Source organism: Lissotriton vulgaris, chromosome 11 (genome assembly GCF_964263255.1).
Source record: "Lissotriton vulgaris chromosome 11, aLisVul1.2, whole genome shotgun sequence".
Lineage (NCBI taxonomy): Eukaryota > Metazoa > Chordata > Amphibia > Caudata > Salamandridae > Lissotriton > Lissotriton vulgaris.
In genome coordinates, this window is record NC_141699.1 from 945,410,686 (window position 1) to 945,433,770 (window position 23,085).

Below are 23,085 nucleotides of genomic sequence, written 5' to 3' on the forward strand. Positions count from 1 at the left end.
GGTAAGGTGCTAATGCAAATGAATTTACAAGAAGATAATGCCTCCTCACTGCTGGTTTCACAAGTTCTTTTTCCTCACGGGATGCTCTTGCCCTACCCATAAATTGCTTCTTGATCAGATCTATATCTTGTTTTTTGATGTCCCGGGGAGATGAAAAAAGTTCTGGTCGTCCCAGGTCTGAGAACTCCTTCATCAGATAGGCCATCCATGGCACCCTTTTAGAGTGGTCCAAGGACATGACGTCAGCCATGATCCTATGGTTGAGAGACAGCTCCTCGTTGAGCCAGGTCTTCAACCAAAAGATCAGGGGTGCCATGTTCAGCCCATCAGTGACGAAGTCCAGGCCCACCTCCATATGTATTGAAAAAGTTGGTGTGGACTGTGGGACAGACAGGAGGGACCGAATAAATCTGTTTTCGGCCTTCTGAATTGGTTCCAGAATAACATAGCCCCAAAGGGGTGAACCATATGAAGCCAAAGCGACTGATTTACTTTTATAGATCTTCAAAAGGGCTTCCATCGGCCTAGCACCCAACCTATTTGCAAATCCCATTATAGCTGCTGAAGATCTTGTCATCGCCAGCCTTTTCGCCCTGACCTGGGGTCCTCAGGATCCCCTCTGATCGAAAAGAACCCCCAGATATGGGAATGTAGAGACTCTGGTGACGATCTCTCCCTTACATTTAAAGATTTTACATTTCCCTTTGCTGCCTTGGCGCCCCACGACCATAGTATGGGACTTATTTATGTTTATTTTTAAGTCCATAAGGTCCATAAATGTGCCAAATGCATCCAGGAGACGTTGCAGGCAGAGACCAGTGCGGGCTATCAGCTTTGCGTCGTCCGCATACAGGAGCGCGGGGATCTTAACTGCTCCTGCACGCGGAACATCACCAGCAAAATCCTCCAGATATGCACCCAGACCATTAATGTAGATGGTAAAGAGCAACAGAGCCAGTATGCAGCCCTGCCTGACCCCTCGCATGGACTTAAAACGGGACGTACATCTTCCCTCATTAGTGACCCGCACTGCAGCAAAAAGCTCTTGGTGGAGAGAGGCCATGAACTTGACCAGTGCCTCATCTATCCCCATCTTCAGGAGTGTGGTCAATAACTTAAACCTGTTCACCAGGTCGAAGGCCGAGGAGGGGTCCATAAACGCTAGGAATAGGGACCCCTCCTTGGCCACCGTGTATTTCGAGATCAACAGGTGTAGGTTGGAACATTGCTCGACTGTTCCTTTCTTCTCTCTGAAGCCGTACTGAATGTCGGCCAGCCCCCCGCAGCACTCTAAACTATCCCTCAATTTATCCAGGAGGACTCTACCTAGGATCTTAACTGTAGAGTCCATGAGGGATATGGGCCTATAACACCCAGGGTCGTCCCGCTGGCCCTTCTTAAAAATGGGGACGATGGTAGAAATGGCCCAGGTGGATTGGATATGGTTGCCATTAACGGCGGTAAAGACATTAGCCAAAACCCCCGCCCATAACTTGGGTGCATGTATGAAAAAATCAGCCGGCACCCCGTCAGGTCCTGGGGCCTTGTTCTTGGTGGTGGCCAAAATAGCTTTCTCCACCTCTTGGTGGTGGCCAAAATAGCTTTCTCCACCTGCTAATTGATGATGTTTGTTGCCAGTTAGCCCGTACAGTGAGTATTATAGCTTTGTGGTCCGACCGAGGGATAGGGATAACTTCCAGAATTTTTAGCCTGGGATTAGAGTTAAAGATTCCATCCAGGGCATTTCCAGCGACATGTGTATCTTGCACAACTATCTGTCCCAATGAGAACACTGCCATAGCATCAATAAGTGTGGAAGTGTTGTGGCCTGCTTCATTTTCTAGGTGATAGTTAAAATCTCCTATTACTGTAAAATCAGAACAGTTTATACTGGATTCCAAGAAGGGACTGATACTGTCCACCAGAGGGTTCCGGGCCTTCGGTGGACGATATATAAGAAGTCCTTTTAGTGTATGGTTGTTATTAAGTAGTATCCGGAAGGCTAGCATTTCACAGTCAGTTCTTCTCTGGAAATGATAGCTAGCCCCCCAAGCTTGTATGCTCTATCAGCTCTGGTCATGGTATAGCCTGCGGGGAGTGCTAGTGTCAGCTCTGGGTCTGACGCTGCATCTGCCCAATTCTTGGTTATAAATGCCAGATCAAGCTTATGACTTTCATTAATTTCTGCAATTTCTGTGTTATGTTTTAATAGTGAGCGTGCATTAATTAGGACAGCTTTAATCCCCTTAGTGGTATCCGTGAGTGCTGGTTTTTGAAGTATTGTTAAGGTCTTCACTCTCTTTTGGGGAGTGCCTTTCTTCCGGGGGACAGTAACTGTCCAATTTTAAGCCATCATTTCTGGTTGAACTGTCCAGCCCCCAGCCTACTCCCAGGTAGGTGGTCTGAGTCATGCAGAGAAGGGTACTACAGCACAGACATGTTGTAGGTCACAGCAAGCACAGCTCGCCTCTGACCCTGTATATCTCACCATGTCCCATGAGACAACTGCACCCGCAGTCGTCTAACCACGTCTACTTCACACACGGCCTTCAGATGTAGTAGAAATACTACCCGAGCAGGCTTGCAGACTGCAGTAACTTGACCACATCACCACTCATGCACAACACCCAACGATTCCCCACACACTCCCTTCAACCTCTCATGCAGCCAATTCCCTCCCAGAGCTCCGAAACATAGCAGCCCGCTAAAGTCCCACACAGCGCTCTACAAAGAACAGATGACATTACAGGAGTAGCCAGGCTTTAAGTGTGATGAAAAAACTGGGGGGTCTCTCAAAGATGTGTGGTCAATGTAATTAAGGGCGTGGTTTAAAACAAATAAGCTAAAAAGTCTATGCTTACCATAGTCCCCCACCCGAATAATTTGCTGCTTCTGTCATTTTATTCAGATAAATAATACTTGTCAAATTACACTTACAACAAGCCAGGACTATTAGCTTTGTCAGTTGTTGTTAACTGCTTAAGATAAATAAGCAACACATTTGGCTTTGTTGTACATAACATTGAAAATGCTCAAATTCTGGGATATTGAGACTGTGAAAGTACTATAATGGGTCACTTTGAAGGCAGTGAGGGGTGGTATTGCTGCAGCAGTAAGATTTTTTTTCATCCTGAGGGCAAAAATGGAGAGCTCAATAGAGATCCGTCCCAGCATTTGTGAGCAGTAAGCAGAGAAATGTCCCGGTTTTTAAATAGTGTTTCAGTGGGAAACACTATTTAAAAAATTGTAAATTTCTCTGTTTAACCTGGCCACTGCACAAAAACCAGGACATTTCTGTAATTTAAAGCAAAGTGTTGGGACATCGGGACACTGCTCCGAAAACCGGGACCGTCCGGGGAAAATCCGGACATCTGGTCACCCTGTCTATCACCCTTCCATGTACTTTACAATGCCTCAGGAAAGCTAAGGTTTTATGACAACACGAATATACACAGACTTCAAGGGTTATCTAGTGACCGTTGTTTACAAGTTGTCGCTATTGCTGTCCGGACGCACTCTGCGGGATCCAGAATGTAGCAAGAATGTGCACCTCCTGACCTCACCAACAACCTGACATGGCCATACACAGGGTGTTCGGGCGATCGAGCGAGAGACAGGAAAGGAAGGGAACAGCAGAGAAGGGAGGCTGAAAAAGAAAACACACGATTATAGATATACACTCACATAAACAACTAGTCTCATAAATTCTCACTAAGGCGAGACCTTTTCACCTGAAGGCCTGTCTCTACGCTCCCAATCCAAACAAAGAAGTCGAAAGAACTCATATGTCTCTTCTCCCTAAGGAATACAAAAATACATATCAAGCTGGTGACAGAGCAAATAACAATTCCCATATTTGAGATAAGAGCTCTGGGAACCTACTCTGTCTGTTCCCTTTCAAACAATAAAGATTGGGGTGCTCTCCTAGTATTTGATGATCCTCAATGATATCAGGCAGAGATCCAAGTATTAATAAAGTAAAAGATAACATAAATTTGTCTCGTAGTTTCCCCACGAATCTAAACGAGCAATAGTACAGTTCCTAAGATCCAATCGAACTCCAAACACGGCAGAACGTAGTTGACCTCACTACAGTTCTCTGCTTTGGCACTTATATGTTCCATAAAGCATAGACAGTCATTATTCCATAATCCATAATCCAATAGTTAATGTCCCCCAATCCGGCAACACGTAGTGAAATTACCACCGTCCTCCGCCTTGGTATCTGTAATCCACAAATGAAAGTTCCTGGTCACCAGACTCACGGATACTATTACGGCAAGGCGTAGCGGAATACTACAGCCTTCCGCGATAGCAATTCCCCCAAAGACTCTTGTTCGTGACGGTAATGAGAGGAACACACCTCCGCATTCCGCCCTCTTCACCAAACAAGAAAACGGCTCTCCCAACGAGAGATAGCACAATACGGAGAAGCTTCTCTGCTTCAAAACTGAGGAGCTGATAGCAGAGCCCCTCGCGCTCCTTGCTCAGAAAAGGAAACAAGCGTTCTCGGCAGAAAACGCGCACACAGTACCTTATTCTGGGAAGCACAGAACTGGCTTAACCTAGATCTCTGACCAGCAAGATGCTCCCCAGGGGCCCGATCAGAGCAACGTTGCAGGCAACAAAACAGAATCACGCACAACGTGCTAAGGCTCCGCCCACTATTTATCAAGTACACATGACTGAAGCCTTCTGGGATCTGTAGTTTAAAACGTTAGGCAGGCGCGGCTGAGACGATTCCTGACAATTGCAATTTAATCTCCATTAGGATTGACTACCAATGTGCAGCAGGCAGGAGAAAAACTGTTAGAATGTGGGTCTCTAGTTGGCAGAGGTAGGTACCTTTGACCAAATAGAGACCCTTGCTTCTAGTCAGGTTAAGGGGGATACACACTTTAGATAGTGTGGCTCACCGGTTAGAGGCGGCAGACCCGAGAGCAGAGGACGGCCTGGGACCAGGGTTCGATTCCCGACGCGGCAGGTTTCTGGACCAGGGTCAGCGGACTCGATAATTCTCTCGCCTCGGTGCCCACTCTGATCAGCGATCACACTCGGCAACTCTGGGCATAAGCTTGCCTCATCTGCACTAACGGCCCCACCAGACCGCCGGGGATGCCTGGTCTCACCCTGGAGATACCCATTAAGGGACCATCTCTCAGGGAAGCCAGGAAGGGTTTCGCAGCGGTCGAAGCGCGGAGATACTCCTCCGGGAGTCTATCCTAGCGCTATATAAACCCACAATTAATTAATTAATTAATTAACCCCTGTTCACCCCCATGGTAGCTTGGCATGAGCGGACAGGCTTATCCCAAAGGCAATGTGTAAAGTATTTGTACCAACACTCCCAGTAACACAGTGAAAACACTACAAATGGACACCACACCAGTTTAGAAAAATAAAATATCTTTATCTAAACTACACAAGACCAAAACGACAAAAATCCAACATACAAAACTCAGTAGAATGTCTTTAGAAAGGTTGTTACAAAAATAAACTTGTAGATGATGAAATGTGACTCATAAAGTACCTGGGATGCGTAACACAAAACAAACAAAAGGGTCGCAGAGACGGCGATGCATCGACTCTTCCTGCACTCCGGTTCCGATGCGACAAGATGGCGCCTCGAAGCATTGCGATGATCCAGTGCGATGCGAGAATATGGCATCTTGACAGCAATGCGACAAAGTAGAGGTGATGCGTGCCCGCCCGACGGGCGTGCGGCGAACTTGGTGGTTTTTTGATCCACGACAGGCCCTGTGACACGCTCCTCCGGTGATGAGCCGACTGAACGGTCATTGTTGTGCTCCACTCGTACACCAGATGATCAATTGCCAAAGCTCGGAGGGGACCGCTGTTACCGTAGACCCTAGGATCTAAGAGCATCGTGCTCCCAAGTCTGCCCAGAGTGCACAGATGCTCCTACGAGTACTAGCGATATGCCTGGAAGTAGTGCCATCATGCCGCGCTTCCCCTGTGGGTGGACCTGTGCCCTGCTGAAACTCCTGCCCTGGGGGGCTGCCATTGTCTTCAGCAGTTGCAACACGTGTTCGCGAGCAGCTTTATCTGGTATTTCAGTATGCAGGAGTGGGGGTGGCAGACAAGATTCCCCAACACCGTTACATACATTGGTACCTCCCCCCCCCTTCTAGACAGAACTTACCTAGTGAGGTATTTTTCTGTCACCTTCTTGAGTGAAGCCTCAATGGAGGCCCCCATTGTGCTGAATACAGGAGACATTCAGGAATTACCATATAACATGTCAAACAAATGCAGGTGCACTGTGGCTTTCGTGTTCATGGTGGAAATTGGTAATTTATGTGCCTTAATTATTATTGTTGCCATACCAGCTCCAATAGGTTGATGTAGGTATTTCTACCTGTGTTTTTAGTCATTTCCCAAATGCTTCTTACTTCTGCCCTGATTTTGTGATGGAGGTTGTGTTCCCGTACATTTCCAGGACTTGCATATTATGACCAGCAGCCATGAGTGATTTCTGACATAACCTGCTTTTTAGGCCCTGATATTATGATTTATGTCATTTTAGGCCTTTTAAGAAGGGTGTGGCTGGACGCACTGCGTAATTCTTAGGGATATTGTGATTTGTAAGGAGCTCCGGAGTATCTCCCTCCAACCAGGGGAGTAGAAAAATGCTATAGGTAGCACTGCTCGATTTGAGAAGTGTCCTCCGGGCTTTTAGGCCTTTTAACAGGATAACAAGTATCATTTCAAGATCTGCATAATATTTACAGTGGTAAAGTCTTTGTGACGTGTGCCACTTATAAGTAATTACTTTGGGCTCGAACTGATGTTATGATAATTGTCTGGTTGGCAAAGTGATTTATGATCTATGTGATCATAAATGACAATTGCCTAGATGGCGCAAGGGTTTATGTGATTGTGATCTAATGTGTTTTTGTATAATACAAAGAATATTTTTATATAAGTGTGTGTGCGTGTGTTGTGCAAACGCTTTACACATTGCCTCTAGGATAAGCCTAACTGCTCTGCCAAGCTACCAAGGGGGTCAGCAGTGAACCTCTCTTACTCTGACCAGAGTGGTGGATTCTGCCGGGCTGAGGAGCATACCCTGGCCAACAGGGGCGTAGGAGACACTAAAATTCTGGGGGGGACAGGGAAAACCTTGTGGATTTTCCATTGACCCTATACAAATCACCACCCGTTAAACAAATACATTCGCATCATTTTGAAGTGAAATATTGAGAAAAGCAGGCATGTAGTCACAGTTTGCATGTATGCTTTATTGTTGTTTACATTCACATAGTAATCAGACCAAATGTTAAAAAAAATGTATATGAATCTTGCATCTTGATGCACCAAGCAAAAAAGGATGCTGACTTCGGGTGAGGGCGTCATGGTTGCAAGTGCATTATGGCTTGAAAAGTACCTGCTGCTGCATTCCTGGTCTCCAGAAATTTTCAGGCAACAATAAAAATGTGAAGATAACTTCGGTAATTAATGATCTTTATTATGAGAGATCAGAGGTCTGAGTACTGGAAGTTTTGACTCATGGTAAGGTAGCCACAGTGGGGTAATATGCCCGCTACAAAGATCGTGTACCACGCAGATCACAAAATACATATAATGTAAATAGGTCAGTGAGTTACTGCTTTTGTCTGAGAGATTCTTTTGCTATTTGCAGTTTATAAGTTAAAATCCTAACACTGAACAGTGAGCTATTAACCGTCATCAAAGAGCTGCATGAAAACTGCAAGGTATAGATTAGAACGTTATGATTTTTACCCAGTCTTTCATTATCCTAAAGTTTGAAAATGGGTTCATTAGGATGGAAATCCATTCTGATTATTAAAGAGAACCCCCAACCATGGTGTTATGTTTTAAATTATGGATTTGTGCTTCTCTAGTGTTGCAAAGCCATCTGTGCCCTGGGCACTCCCCAACTTTTTGCTGACTGGTACTGGTGGTACCTGACTCTGACTGACCCTGGCCTCTGACTAACCAGGCCCAGGGCTAGTGCTATGTTGAAAGAGATACTTACAAATACAGTAAAAACACCTACATACACTAGGGTGCACTATGGGTTAGGGTACCTCCATGATTGACATGACCTCTCCTACTGCACGACTCTGGAATTCACTCCCCCGCGAACTACGACTCGAACCACAATACCTCCGCTTCAGGAAACGGCTCAAAACTCACCTTTTCCCCCAGTGAATCTTACATGTCCTAATCCTGATCTCCTTTGCACCCCCTCCCCTTCCTCTTTTCTCCCCCCTTTTTTCTCCTTTGTTCCTCCTAACTTAGGAGATAGGATCTTATTAGCGCTGGGATACCTCCGGGTGACTACGCGCTCTACAAAAATAAATAATAATAATAATATTACATAATAGGGCATGGGTATTGAAACTACCTTTAAGTCCCTAGTATATATTAGGGCATAGTGGTTTAGAGGCCAGCACCTCTTCCTGCTCTTGCAATTGTGCACTGCTGTAGCCTGAGGTTAGTTTAAAAGCAGACCCGTGTTGGATGACTGCTTTTAAAATGCAAATTGTGCCCAATCTTGACTTTTGGGTTTAGGGCACTTACAAATTGATAAACTACAATGTTGGGGCATATTAGGTATCCCCAGGGGTTCCCCTAGGTGTCCTAGGCGTTAGAGATCAGGTATCTACAAGGAAGGCCCTTGTAAAATGAGTGTTATATGCCCTGGGTTTAGTGAAATTGCACATTTCACTGCCTACATTGTAGTATAGTGCTTCCCAAAAACGGCTTTTGTGCTCGGAGCACTGTGAAGTGAGGATCTGCAATATTTTGATATAATCAGAACCCCTAAAGTCTTTCCTATGTATTCTATGGGTGGGGGTCCTGTAGGTATAAGGCGGATCCTTATACAGGCCCTGGTATTGGAGAAATTGGCCAGTTAATTTTTCCATTGCAGATCCCCGGCCCATAGATTAACATTGCAAGAGGTTATTAATTAATAACTGGAGAAAGGAAAGCCATACAACTAGGATTAAAGGACTCAGAAGAATGTTAATGATAAATGCAACAATGTGGTATTGTTGAATTTATTCTAAAATGTACAGACAAGAAGTTATAAGATTTTCTTCTTTGCAAGCCACAATTCAGCCCTCTAGTGCCCTGCCTTGATTTGTCAGAGGTAAATGGATTGGACTGGCTGTTTGAAGAGATGATAAATGACCCCTGGAGTTAGGGGGCCTGTCTTAGAGTAGAGTTTGCTGGGCATACTCACTCCAACAGCAATTGTTGTGAGTATTTTCGTAAAATTGTGCAAGATGCATCATACTTTCCAGAACCAACAGGCTTCCCGTCGTGGTACTAAACAACTCATTTACCTGCATATGTCATTAACCCCCAAATAAAAATACTGAGACTAACTACCTCCAAAAGTAATTTTTACCAATGTTTGCGTATAGTTATGCAAACTGCCTCGTATTTGCCAGAACCAACAAGCTTCTTGCCGTAATACTGAGCACCTCCTGGCTAAACGCTCGTATGGTACTCGAGCGTACTCGTTATCTATGTCTCATTACCCTTAAACAGAGTCACCCGCTCTAACTTAGCCTCTTACCTCCCTTTCCTCAAAGAAATATGCTGCTACCGCACCTCTGTGTGGCGTCTCGCCTTGCACCAGCGAATTAAATACACCTGCGTTTACCTTGAAAGGCCTGCTGACAGCCTATCGAGAACTTCCTTACACTTTATGGGCGCCGAACGAAAAATAGACCAATCAAATGGGCTCATGTTTCCAAAACTGTGTTAAACATTTTGGACTGGTTTTAGGTGTTACTTATTGGTATTATAAGCACACATATAACTGCTATATGGAATCACGAATCAGTAAAAAGCCCAATTTTGAAACCGATATTGTTACTTTTATGTGTTTTAAGCACATATAGCGACTAAATATGAATCCTAATTTTAGTTATAAAACCTACTTTTAGAATTCATATACAGCCAAAAAAGGCTGTTATTATTATCTATGAAAAAAAGTCTAGTGGAGATGCCACATATTAAAAAGTATAAAAGTTTATCCAGGTATAAAATCCAACTTTATATTGCAGTCCCTCCAATAATGCATGCAAACGTTCCCAGTATTTTATTGCAGTCCCTTCACTAAAGCATGCAACAAATATCAGGGTAAATACCACATATTATAAAAAGGTGATGTAAACACTCAGGGGCAGATTTACAAGCACCTTGCGCCTCTTTTACGCCGCTGTTGCGTCACTTTTGTGACGCAGCGGTGGCGGAAAAGATGCGCCATGGTGCGGGATATTTACAACGTGATGCATCTGGGCGATGCGTCACGTTGTAAAGCCCTGCGTCAGAAGGAGGCGTTCTGGCTCAGGAGGGGGGTGTTCCGGCGCAGGAACGCCTCCTAAAAGCGGCTCATTGATTAGTTGTAGGATAATTCTGATGCTCTATCAACTACTCAAAAGGCAGGAATCATTCGATTGTCTACAATTATGAATGTGGAATTTACATTTTTCACATTTTAATCATGTTTTTAGTTCCTGGCAAATTGATATTAAAACTATCTGGGTATGTTGTGATGCCTCACATGTATAGGTAATGTATGCTAAGAGAGTTTTATGTAATCATGGCAGTGAGTGACGGCTGGGGTAGCACCTGAAAATACTTGCACTAAGTGAATGCTGGCTTGGCCTGTTCATATAGATGTGGTGCGTAGCTTATTGTGGGCTCTGGAAGGTCATTAATGGGACTAGTTTTATTGAGGAAGTTTGAAATACCAATATGGAAAGTTGATTTTGCCACATCAATGCACTCTGATATGCTTTAACTCAGCAGGTATGTACAAAAAATAGATGTGTATCCTTATATTTCAGTCGGACCCTTGAAGTCATGAAATTATTGCTATGAATTATTACATTTGTGGAATTGGTATTTTATTAATGTTAACTAAAAGACGACTTTCAAACAAGAGAGGACTTAGACTTTCTGCTTTTTTTCCGTTGGACAAAATCACATTGCTTGCTATCAGGATACTTAAAGTGAACTATTTTTCCAACTCAACAACCTATCTCATAGATGTGCATACAAATAAATAATTTAACATTATTCCTTTGCACTCCGTTTCTTCCATTTTCATATTAATCATAGTAATAAGCAAAAGGCTTCTTCTCAAAACTTACCTTCTTGGTGTCTGCATACTTTGTAATGCCCCATTTGATTAGTGGTAATATCCTCTGTCACAACGTAACCCAGATGCGTGCTTAGACTACGACTAATGCTAATTTGTTTTAATGTTCCAGGGTCAGGTGAGTTTCAACTGCTTAAAATAAACATTTAAGCAGAACAGTAGCCTTTGAGTGACTGAATTGCGTAGGTAGTGTGAATAAGGTCAAGTCGGTGCTGGGGAAGGGCAGGATGCAGACAGCAATAAACAAACGACTTCTCTCCCTTTGTCCTGAAGTGCAGACTGCAGGCAGCCAGGGTAGCGAGAACGAGGTGTGAAATGATTCCTGGAGCTTTGCAGCACACAAAAGGTAAAGTCACACAGGTTAAGTACAGGGCCATTGGCACGTCAAAGCACTAGTGATTTTTACGTGTCAATGGCCCAGCAACTAATAGGAGAGAGAGGACAAGTTATTTCGTCCCCTCATCCCCCCACCCTTGTCCCCCGTGTCCCCCCCACTAGAAAATCTGGGGGGGATACGTCCCCCGCGTCCCCCACACTTCCTACGCCCATGCTGGCCAACCAGAAACCCCATTTCTAACATCTAATAATACAAAATTCCTCACTTGCTTTTCTAAGAATCCCCCTTCCTGCTCTTCAACCTCTCTGTAATTGCTAAATGGTTCAATTATTGAGGAAAGGGTGGCATAATTTCGATCCTGTGTATAATCTTTTCCAGCTACCTAAGAGAAATTTCAAGTCATCAATTTCAATGTCTCAGCTTCCTTTGCTATGCCCTTCCTAACAACATACACTTGAAAGGGCCTGCCAAAAAATAGTCATCCGCAGCACAGAGACCAGATTAAGGTCCAACTATTCAGTGATTGTTTTCCGCAGGGGATTGTTGCGTGTCTGTGTCCTTACCTGCGAGCGGAGTCCTGCTGCCACTGTTGCCACGGAAGGAGACTCAGGATTCGAACGCTATTTCTTGCCGCACCCGCTCTGCAGGTGCCTCTTCGTGGCTTGAAGCTGGTGGAGGGAGCTTTGGCCACTGGGCAGTTTGTGTGTGCTGACTGTGGGGCCCGGAGAAAGATCACGCCGAACGTTAGCAGGGACTCCAAGTTCCAGGAGTCCCTGCCCGACCTGAACCAGCTGGTCCCGCGTTTGGCTCTTAGCCCCGGCCACGGCCGCCTCTCGCTTGAAGCCCAGCTGCCCCTTGCTTCATTGGGATTGTTGCGTGTCTGTGTCCTTACCTGCGAGCGGAGTCCTGCTGCCACTGTTGCCACGGAAGGAGACTCAGGATTCGAACGCTATTTCTCGCAGCACCCGCTCCGCGAGTGCCGCTTCGTGGCTTGAAGCTGGTGGATGGAGCTTTGGCCACCGGGCAGTTTGCGTGTGCTGGCTGTGGGGCTAGGGGGCCTGAAGAAAGATCTCGCCAAACGCTAGCAGGGACTCCAAGTTCCAGGAGTCCCTGCCCGACCTGAACCAGCTGGTCCCGCGTTCGGCTCTGAGTCCCACCCATGGCTGCCACACGTGATACATAAGTGATCCAGACGCCCGCTGCGCGGGAGCGTCCCGGGACAAGGGCGGGACCTTTTGTTGCCGTTAGTGGCCGGGTGAGGCCGGGCCGGGCCACCTCTCTTGGTTCATTGGCCTCCTGCCACAGCACTTTTACAGGTTGTCCTACGATTTTGTAAACTGACCTTTGAATAACTTTGAGTTGGTGTTAAACCAAGTATTATTGTTACATCGAAATACTTGCTAGAGGAGCCCCATTTCACTAGGGCATTATATCGTGCTGTACTTAGTGTGGTTTCTGTAAGTATTAGCAGCGTAATTAGTACCTGATTTTGTGTTATCAAACTTACACTAAGAGTGTTTAAGAATGGTAAGGCGTAACCCCCCGAGATCTGCCCCTGCATCCAAGCAAAATGCAGCCGCAAATCTTCAGCTCCCCAGCCTTACAGCGATAGATCGCATGCTGCAACAAACCATCGGGGTGGTGGCAAACGCCATAGAAAGTATAGAACGCCGCCTCTCGCTTCCTGCGGGCTCTCTCCCCCCTTTGCCCACCTCTAAAATATCAATATTTACCACCAACTCTCAAGATTCAATTTTGGCACCTTCCTTTGTTTCTCTTCCTGGTGCTCGCCACGTCTCACCAACCCAGGCTGTAGCCCCCGAGAGGAGCAATATATCGCTTGAGATTCTACCTCCATCCCTTCCTGATAGGCAATCCCAGACCCCGACTACTCTCTCATCTCAGGCACATGTTCCCAAAGATAACGAGAATTGTACAAGGCCACTAAGCTCGACTTCGATTTCTGATGCAGACCATAGCACAAGTAGTTACAATCCGCGTGTGATAACCAGAGGGCAGCGGGCCAGGCGCGGGTAGGAACTGGCTACCAGAGAAGCTTTTGCTGCCCAGAAGACCAAGGGGAACGTAGGGGGCAGTAGGAAAAAGTTAGTGGCTGCTAAACATAAAGTATCTCAGGAGAGGAATGAGAGCAGCTATGTATCTGATGTAGCAACCACCCTAGCTGAAAGCAGTGGTCCATCAATCAGTGAATGTTTCTGGCAAAGAAAGGAGGCTCTGCTGGAGAAATCCTCTGCTCCAGCAAGCCATGGACTTACTGACATTAACACCGCTCCGTTACCTAGTGATAGCCTTAACATTGGTTAGTCCATTAAGTCCCCCAAAAGATATTCCTCTTATTGCCCAAATTGAGCAGATTGTGAAGTCCCTTATATTGCCGGTTCTTGAGAGGGTAAAAACCTTATCAAAGAGGCTCGACAGTTTTGAACAAGGGACTCTCGATAAATTTTTCTCCTTGAAGGCACTAACCAAGCTACATTTCAAAAATAGCCTCATTTCTGCTGAACAGAAGCTGACAGATTCACCGCAGATAGGTAATAAGGTACCTCCAAACCAAAAAGATGTTCCTGGGCCAACGAATGGATATAATTCCCCAGTAATAGCTCCTATAAAGGCTAGTAAATCTAGTAAACACCCAGTGACCAAAGGAGACAGGGGACATGGTACTAGCGTACCAACACAGAACCAGCTAGACAAAAATGTCCCCAGCAATGTAGCAATTAAAGGAGATAAGGGCAATAGTGCTAGCATATTCACACAGACTCAAAAAGACAAATCTATTCACAGTAATGCATCAAAACAGAGCAAAGATCTGGCCCACAAATCTGATGCTACTAATAGCGAATGTATTAGCTCTCCCGACATTGACTTGCTTCCTGCAAGTATGCCTTATGTAGTTGTTTTAACGGGTGTCCCCCGGCTTTTGCCGGGCAAAATAGAATCCTTCACTGAACTTAAAAATAAAACTACATTTTGGCTAAATAATAACAGGCCTTTGTCGAGGCAACTTGATGGAAAGGTTTTGTTTGCTAGAAGAGTTGGATGGGTGGGCAGTAGGGCAAAGGATATCCCAGGCGACTGCATCCTAGTTAATTTTCGGGATGCGCGCGCTGTAAGGTCTATTTGCAACCACCAAAATGAGTATGGCAACAGTGGTATAGGAACATTTGGCCTGGGGCATTTTTATCCACAGCAAGCACCCCAGACCCAATGGCAGACCTATGGATATCAACCCTAGGGAGGGCCCCCTGACGATTATTGCATTTATTCCAACCCAAACCTTGGTAGTAGGTCAAATTGTTTCTTGATTCCTCTTGCTACCTGGACCAATCCCAACATGGGTTCAGGAAATCACACAGCACGGAATCTGCACTTACGTTGGTGATGAATAATATCCGAACTAAGGTTGACCAAGGACAGTGCACCCTGCTAGTCCTTTTAGATCTGACGGCAGCATTCGATACCCCGTCCCCCTCGACTTTAACAACTCGTCTGAGGGAGGTAGGGTTGCAGAGCCCAGCGTTGAGCTTGCTGTCTTCCTTTTTAGAACTTAGGGAGCAGAGGGTTAAGCTTGGAGAGTTCCTCTCCCCTGCTAAACCGGTGCAATGTGGGGTCCCTCAAGGGTCGGCGTTAAGTCCGACCCTGTTCAATATCTATGTGGCCCCCCTTGCTAGGTTAGTTAAATCGCAGGGGATGGAGGTTGTATCATATGCAGATGATACACAGATTATGGTGTCCTTGACCCACTCGGTCAGCACCACCGCGTCCAGCTTCAGGAATTGCATGCAAGTAGTTGCAGAATGGATGATCCGCAATTCCCTGAGGCTGAATGGCGATAAAACCGAGGTGCTGATCTTTGGCAGGGACCAGGATGTCTGGTCCAGTGAGTGGTGGCCTCCATCATTGGGAGCCTGTCCTACACCTTCGCCTTCTGCCAGGAACCTTGGAGTCATCTTTGATACTTTGTTGGCTATGAACTTGCAGGTAAATCGAACGGTGGCTACCTGTTGGGGAGTCATTAGGATTCTGAGGAGAATCGCTCACTATCTCTCCCCCCAGGCACGTAAACAGACTGTAGTCGCCTTGGTGTCTTCTCGATTAGACTACTGCAACGCTCTGTATGCAGACATCAACGCCTCCAGAGCGTGCAGAATGCTGCGGCGAGATTTGTGTTGGATGCCCCTATGTCCTTCTCTGCTACTTTAGCCAGGAAGAACCTCCATTGGCTCCCGATCCAGCAGAGAATTGTGTTCAAAATCCTCTGCTTGGTTTTTGGAGCGCTTTTGGTAGGACCATCTGATGCCCTAGGATCTCTGTTAACCTCCTACTCTCCTAGTAGGAGCCTTCGTTCTTCAAACAAGAATCTTTTGTGCATCCCGCGTAGCAAAAAAGTCAGATGGGGAGGCAGGGCCTTTGCCACCCTGGCCCCCGTTTGTGGAATGCCCTCCCCTCCAACATAAAGATGCAACCTTCATTGCCTCTTTTTAGGAAAGCATTAAAAACATGGTGTTTTATTGAGGCCTATCAATAAGCTTGTTATGTGGATATCTCCTTTGGATTAGGCGCCTTGACGCCCTTCGGGCTAAGTAGTGCATTATAAGATGGACTTCATTCATTCATTCATGGTCCTGGCTTAGGGTATTGACATAGCAATCCTTTTTCCTTTGATTCACCATACAATCCCACATGCACCTGCCAGACCATAGCAGAGCAATTACTTGACCAGAGAGATGCCCCAGCTTTGTGTGTTCCATCCTTGCTGCCTCGGGCAGCTGAGCCGGCTGGAGCAGAGCCGAACCCACCCAGTACTGAACCGGGTTCCCTACAAAATCAAGCATTGGGCGATATTGACCCAATCAAGATTATCAGTTGGAATGTAGCAGGTATCCATAGGAAACTAGGCTTACCCGATTGGAACAACTTGGTGGAGGCGCATACGATCTGTATTTTTCAGGAGACCTGGAGCATGGAACCCAGCCACAGAGTTGGTTACGCTACCTATTTTACATGCAGTACCACCAGTTGCTGGGAGCGGTAGCCCTTCAGGAGGGCTTCTTATTTGGGTAAGCATTTCCCTGGGCTGTAACATCACGCAGAAGGACTGCAACTCGCCAGATGTTCTTAGAATCACACTGAGAGGTCCTAACCGGGGGAGAACCCTTGAGTTCTTTAATATATATGCTAGGGGCACTAAAAACGGCTCTCTATCCCCAACAGTAGCCATTCTAGAAAGCGAGCTTAGAGATTGCAACGATGGTATGCAAGTCCTGGTCGCAGGGGATTTTATTTGTACATATGAGCCCCTCGCGACAGAGGATATTTTGGGCTTGGGTGAGGATAACACTAGGAGGGGCATACCCATGTTGGCGATCCAACCAATAATAAGATGATCACAAAGGGCAATACAGCTGAATGCATTGACCATGGAGTTTGGGCTAAGGGCAGCCAATGGTAGAACTACCTCGGACCCCATGGGCGCTGACACATACAATAGGGTGAACCATATGTCAAGGATTGATTACATCCTCATTTACTTTAGGCTCTTGCGGTTCGTCCTGGATATGGTTGTTCTATCTACTGTAGATAGTGACCACAATCTGTTGTCCTTAACCCTCAAACACTTGAAAGGACGATGCAGCAACACCAAGTAAATCGGAGCCGGCCCCTAAAGTTTTCCCATCTAACTGTGGGAGGCGCCTTTAGTGGTGCAAAGTTGCTTTAGATGGAGCGAAGGTAGAGACTATAAATATAGCACTAATAGCTTCACAAAGGGAGTTGGACACAATTCTCCCAGATTGCCCTGATCCCGGTAGGGCAACTTCTGTATTTCAGGACACCACTATGTTGGTAGGGAAACTATTCCTGAAGCAAGCACGAGGGGGAAAGGTGTCTGGGTCCAAGAAGCACAAGGGCAGGCAGGATTGGTTCACTTCTTCATGTAGGCACAAGAGGTCTGCCTTGATTAAGGCTGTTAAAGGGAAATCACAACCTTTGATACAGTGTGCTAGAAAAGAGTACAAGCTGGCAATAACAAATGCAAAAAAGGAGTGGGAGGACCAGTATTGGCAAACATTAAAAGAGGCCAGTTTTAGAAGGGATGCTAGATGCTTTTGGGATGCCATAAGAGCTAGAAATAGACCAGATAGCGACCTCATTACATGTAATATCACTGGCCAGGCATGGTTCAACCACTTCTCAAAACTGTACACCTGCCAGCAAGGGTCTATTGCCTTAGTTCCATCTAATTTTCATATACCCCTTGGTGAATATAACGAGTTCCCTTTTACAATTAAGGAAGTTGAGTATGCAATCAGTAGCATCGTGCCCCAAAAGACAGCTGGCCCAGATGGCATCCCTGGGGATTTGCTTCGCTCTGATCAGTTGAAATGGGGGAAGTTCATCCACTCTTTGCTTATTGCTATCGATAGAGGTGCTGCCATCCCTGAATCATAGAAAGGGGCCGAGGTTGTGCCTATTTTTAAGAAGGGGCCCAGGGACGACCCCTCCAATTATCGGCCTATAAGCTTGCTAGACTCAACCCAGAAAGTTGTTGGTAAAGTGCTGCTCGAGAGAATCCTACAATGGGTTAACGAAAATGAGATTCTCCCTGACTATCAAGCGGGGTTCAGGGCTGGTACGGGAACTATAGAGCAGGCTTTTAGGCTAATGTTAATTTACTGGAAGGTGGTTGTTATAGGCAAAGGCAGTCTTTACCTTGCGTTCATCGACTTAAAGACTGCCTTTGACCTTGTGCCTAGGGAGAGTCTTTGGGGAGTGTTATCTGATATGGGGTTTCCTCGCAACATTTTGTCCATATTAGTGAGGCTCCATGAAGGGAACTTCGCACAAGTAAGATGGGGCACAGAGGGTCAGAAAACCAACAGAATCCCAGTAGAGAGAGGTGTTCGCTAGGGATGTGTTCTTGCTCCCACCCTCTTCTCACTATATGTGAATGGCGTGGTTGAGCATCTGTTAAAAGAACCTTCAGATGCACCATCCCTCGCGGGCGAGCGAATCCCAACCCTCTTATTTATGGACGATACGCTCTTAATATCTAAGACCCCAATGGGCCTCCAAAACCTCCTAGATAACTTCCATTTTTTCTGCTCACAGCGAGGTTTGGTAATAAATACTGATAAAACAAAGTATTTGGTGATGAACCCCCCGAAAAAATTTGGGCGCCCCCCAGGCATTGAATCATGTCTTTTTGGAAAGGGTCACTGTGTTCGACTATTTAGGTATACGTATAACGGATACTATGCAGTGGACCCCACATCTATGCAAAATGCTGTTAACACACAAGAGGGTTAGTGAAGCGTGGCTAGCAGGTCCTCTCCACCCAAGGCAACCCTAAAGATCCTTTACTGGAATTGGGCTGCGTCCAGAAGGAGCACTGATCATACTCTGGGTAGACTTAAGGATGAGTTCTTAAACTTTAAGGACTCTCCGTTTCGGGAACCTTATCTCGATATCGTCTGTAAGTCAGCTGATAGGGCTCTTTATTTTAGATTTAGGGTCGGGGCTCTTCCAGTGCGCGCCCTAACTGCTCGATGGAAACCCCCGGCCCAAACAACAGCACTTTGCCTTATCTGTTTAACCAGAATAGAAACTGTGGCGCATTTTTTGTTTGTATGCCCGGCGTATGTGCAGCCAAGGAAAAGGTGGCTCAAAACGTTATGCCGGTTGTTGGGCACGAGGTGTCATAACGAGGCACTGCGCATTTTGATGGCAGACTCGCGGCCATCGTATGCTTGTGGCCTCTCCAAATTCTTATCTTGGGCATGGTCCGTTAGAAATAAAAGGCTTAAGCAAAATGTTTAATCTGAATTTTTATAAACTTTTTATTGTTTTTTAAACTTTTAGTATTGGTTGTAAAAATTGGTGTAAATAGATTAATACTTGTTTTTAACCTTAAATGTGTTTCATAAAATATGTGATGCTTTTATGATATGTTTTTATCGAAATAAAGCCTTTCTGACTGACTTTTCCGCAGCTCATTCATGAAAGAGGCATTTATTTAGGATTCTGGTTTAGATATCCATGTTCCAGTGCGTTAGTCCTGCACACAGTCCTGTGCCAGAACTATTGTGGAGTGGTCTGATAATGATTGGCATTGATTGCCAGTGTGCCCAATCTAGGATGTCAGGCCCATAGACACCAGCCAGTAATCTATTCTTGAGCTTCCCTTGTGCACAGTAGATTAATAATTGTATTGTACTGTGGTTGGATGCTGTGCTCACCGCTACTGCAGAAATAATGTTCGTAAGTAGGTCGAGTTTGGGGGTGAGGGCCTGGATGATGATGATGGGGTTTCAAATACATTAAACAATTACTATTATAATGCCATGCAGCCTGAGATTGAAAGCACAAATATGCTTCATTCATTAGTCTTGTTAGTCTGAGTGCAGCATCCTATCGCCCTCCATTTACCACCTGCTTTACTCTTGATGCTCACAGGATAATGGATAGGGCAAAGAGATGCTTTCGAAGTAGAGAATTTATAAAATGACTCTGCCCTTAAAGTTGCCAGTCAGAACCCCTTTCTGAGGACCAGGGGAAATGCAGGGGTTACTGGACACAATTGTTAGGGTTGAGGCCTTTTGCCCCTGATGTGGGACCCGACCTTCTATGGATCCTAAACAACTCGTCCAAATACCCCTTCTGCACTTGATTCTCAGTGGAAGCTGTGGATGAGCAGTCAAAGGCTCCCTCAGGGGAGTGGGAGAGAGACGGGGGAAGTATAAATACTGGTGAGTGAACATGACTTATAACTCAAAGTGAATACAGTACTAACAATAAATCAATGTCCAGACGAATCCTTCCCTTTATAAGAAAAAGAAGTATTTTATTTCCAACTCTACACATAACAACATTCATGCGCAAGAACACAATACCCTTGAGGCCGGGGCTCTATTAGTTCTCAAGCACATCCCTGTTTCACCTTCTACCTTCTAACATGGTCGGGGTTATTCCCCATTCAATCGTGACCTCATCTAGGGAATGCTCACTAATAGGTCATACTCAAGAGTTCTCCATTGACTCTTTAGGAATTCGTCAAAAGTGTCTATAATGCTGTAGCAGCGTCAGCAGCGGGTCCCCCCTGGGCTCAACTGACCCAGTTCTAATCGTACCTGCTCTGGCTCTATGGAAGCATTCAGTGGTGCAGTAAGTGCTTTCTCTGTAGGTGCTCACAAGTTATGATCCTGTTCTGTGGAGCCAGGCTGCTCATGCTACATGCGGCAGCACCATACAGGTACAGGCAATCTCCCTCAAGCAGCAGTGCCAGCTTATCCCAACGAAGCAGCCACAGCTCCACAAAGTTGAGGCAAGTCACTCTTTGCCTCATGGGGGTATTTGATCCTCCATCTCCTGACTGGAGCCAAGCGATGGTAGAACATCTCCGACAGAGTCCTTTAAGTTTGTGGGGAAATTAGTAAGGTGCAGGTATTAGTGTGTTGGCTTGACCATCAAGTCACAACTGTAATTGTCTGTGTGGATAACAACCTAAACTTCTACCAATATTGGTAAAGGCAGCCTCTTCCAGCATACAGGGTTCCCGCAGTAGGGCTTCTCAATGGACTTTGCTCTGTCCAACGTTCTCCTCTTCCTCAGAGGGCTCTCGGGTTTTGGCAAGCAGGCAGGCACTGGTGCTCTATGCCCCAGAGGAGGTGATCTTGGTTTCCCTGGGTGATGTCCACTCACCCAGCATTCACCCAGCAGGGAGACTAGCCGACCTATTTCGCTAGTCCTGGTTCCCCCCCAAATTAGGATGGCGGCGGAATCGTTTTCTGCCCGCGGCGGATGGAAAGACCATCTGCCACTTGTCTGCCAGAAGCAATCATTCAGATCCAGGGACCATAAAATGGGCGTGCCCAGCAGGCCCCGTCCACCAAATTATGATGAGGGAAATTTCATGCCATTCCATGGCGACAAGGCCGCCATGGAAAGGCATGTGGGGATTACTTGGGGGGTACCTGTTGCAACCCACATGTGTTGGGGAGGTGAGGGTGAACTTGGGGGGTATCCTGGTACCCCCTACATTTCACAGCACTACTTGGCAGGCACCATGTGGTGCCTGCCACATAGTGCAGTGAAATGCACAACATGGCTTTTCGCTTCGAGGCGGGTGCTGCTGTGAGCAGCATCCGGCACAATGTTAACAACCAAAATGCGACCGCCATGGTGGCGGCAGCATCCTGATTTGGTATGCGGGCTCACCGCATGTATTGCGGGCATCCCGGTTTGCCACAGGATGGCGGACAGACTCAAGTCCGTCCGCCATCCTAATGACCCCTGAGTCTTTGAAGTTTATTTTTGGGGTTCTGCATCTCTTGAAGTGTACATTTTTCATTTTCTTCTTCCCTCTTGAAAGGCTCTCTGTCACAGCAGGAAAGACTCTGAAGTTGGTAGATCCACAGCACAGTTAATAGGAGTGACCAGGGTTCACACCTGGATGTCAGCCACAGTGATATGTGCACCAAAAGGTTAATCCTGTCTCCAGGCCCTACTCATTATGATTCCCTTATTAACCCCATCTCCTTCTGTGATGTGTTGAGGCCGCTTACTTGTGATCTATCACTGAATATAATAGTAACCTTTTGAATTGTAAATGGGCAGTCTACTCCTCCCTTTCTTCAGTATGTGTTCCTTGCATCTCTGCGAAATTCGAAATACACAAATCTGTCTAGAGAGTTCATTTACTCCTCATGTCTTCACCAGGCAAGCCTGGGCTTCTCAAAATGGCACCTAATGTCTTCCATGTAGGGTTCCATTGCAGGCCCACAGACACCTAGTGCACATTCACAGCACACATTGGTCAGCACAGTTACCTCCATGCATGGTGCCATTACAGCTACACATACATTCAGCACATACACTCAGTCTGTATGCACTGTTCAGTACTTAAGCTTTCCTGTATTGTTCAGAGGTGTGCTGTTTGCAAACACATGCACTGTCAGCACACATACTGACCATGTGCACACCGCACAATTCACCCTTCATGTGTTGTACTTCATGTAAGCACATATAAACTCAGCACGTGCTTTTATTGCGCATGCACTGCACAGTGCTACAGCTCTCATTTGATGAATTCCCCACAGGCAAAAATACACTCACCACATGCACTAACTACACATATACTGTACGGTATTACTTTACCCCTGTACTCTACCTTTCCAAGGCACACATACATTAAGGACAGAGTTACTACTCTTACACTGTGCAGTACTCCACATCTACCTGACATATGCCATGGGTGAGTACAAGGTGAGTACGCCTTGGGTAGGCAGCCAAACGTATAACAAGGTCAGTGAGATTGTAGGCCTCACTCCACTGATAAAGGGTAAACATGACCTGTTCAGTATTACTGATCACTACACCGTATGCTGCCACCACCACGTTTTTGCTGTTTCACTCCTGGTGATGGAAATAGCCTTTCACCACTATGAGGGTTGTGCTTTGGACACCACTTTTGGTCCAACAAGACTGCAATCTGTGAGACAGGCCTATGTCATGGCACACACACATTGTCCCTGTTATCTAAGAGAAACAAGTCAGCAATAGG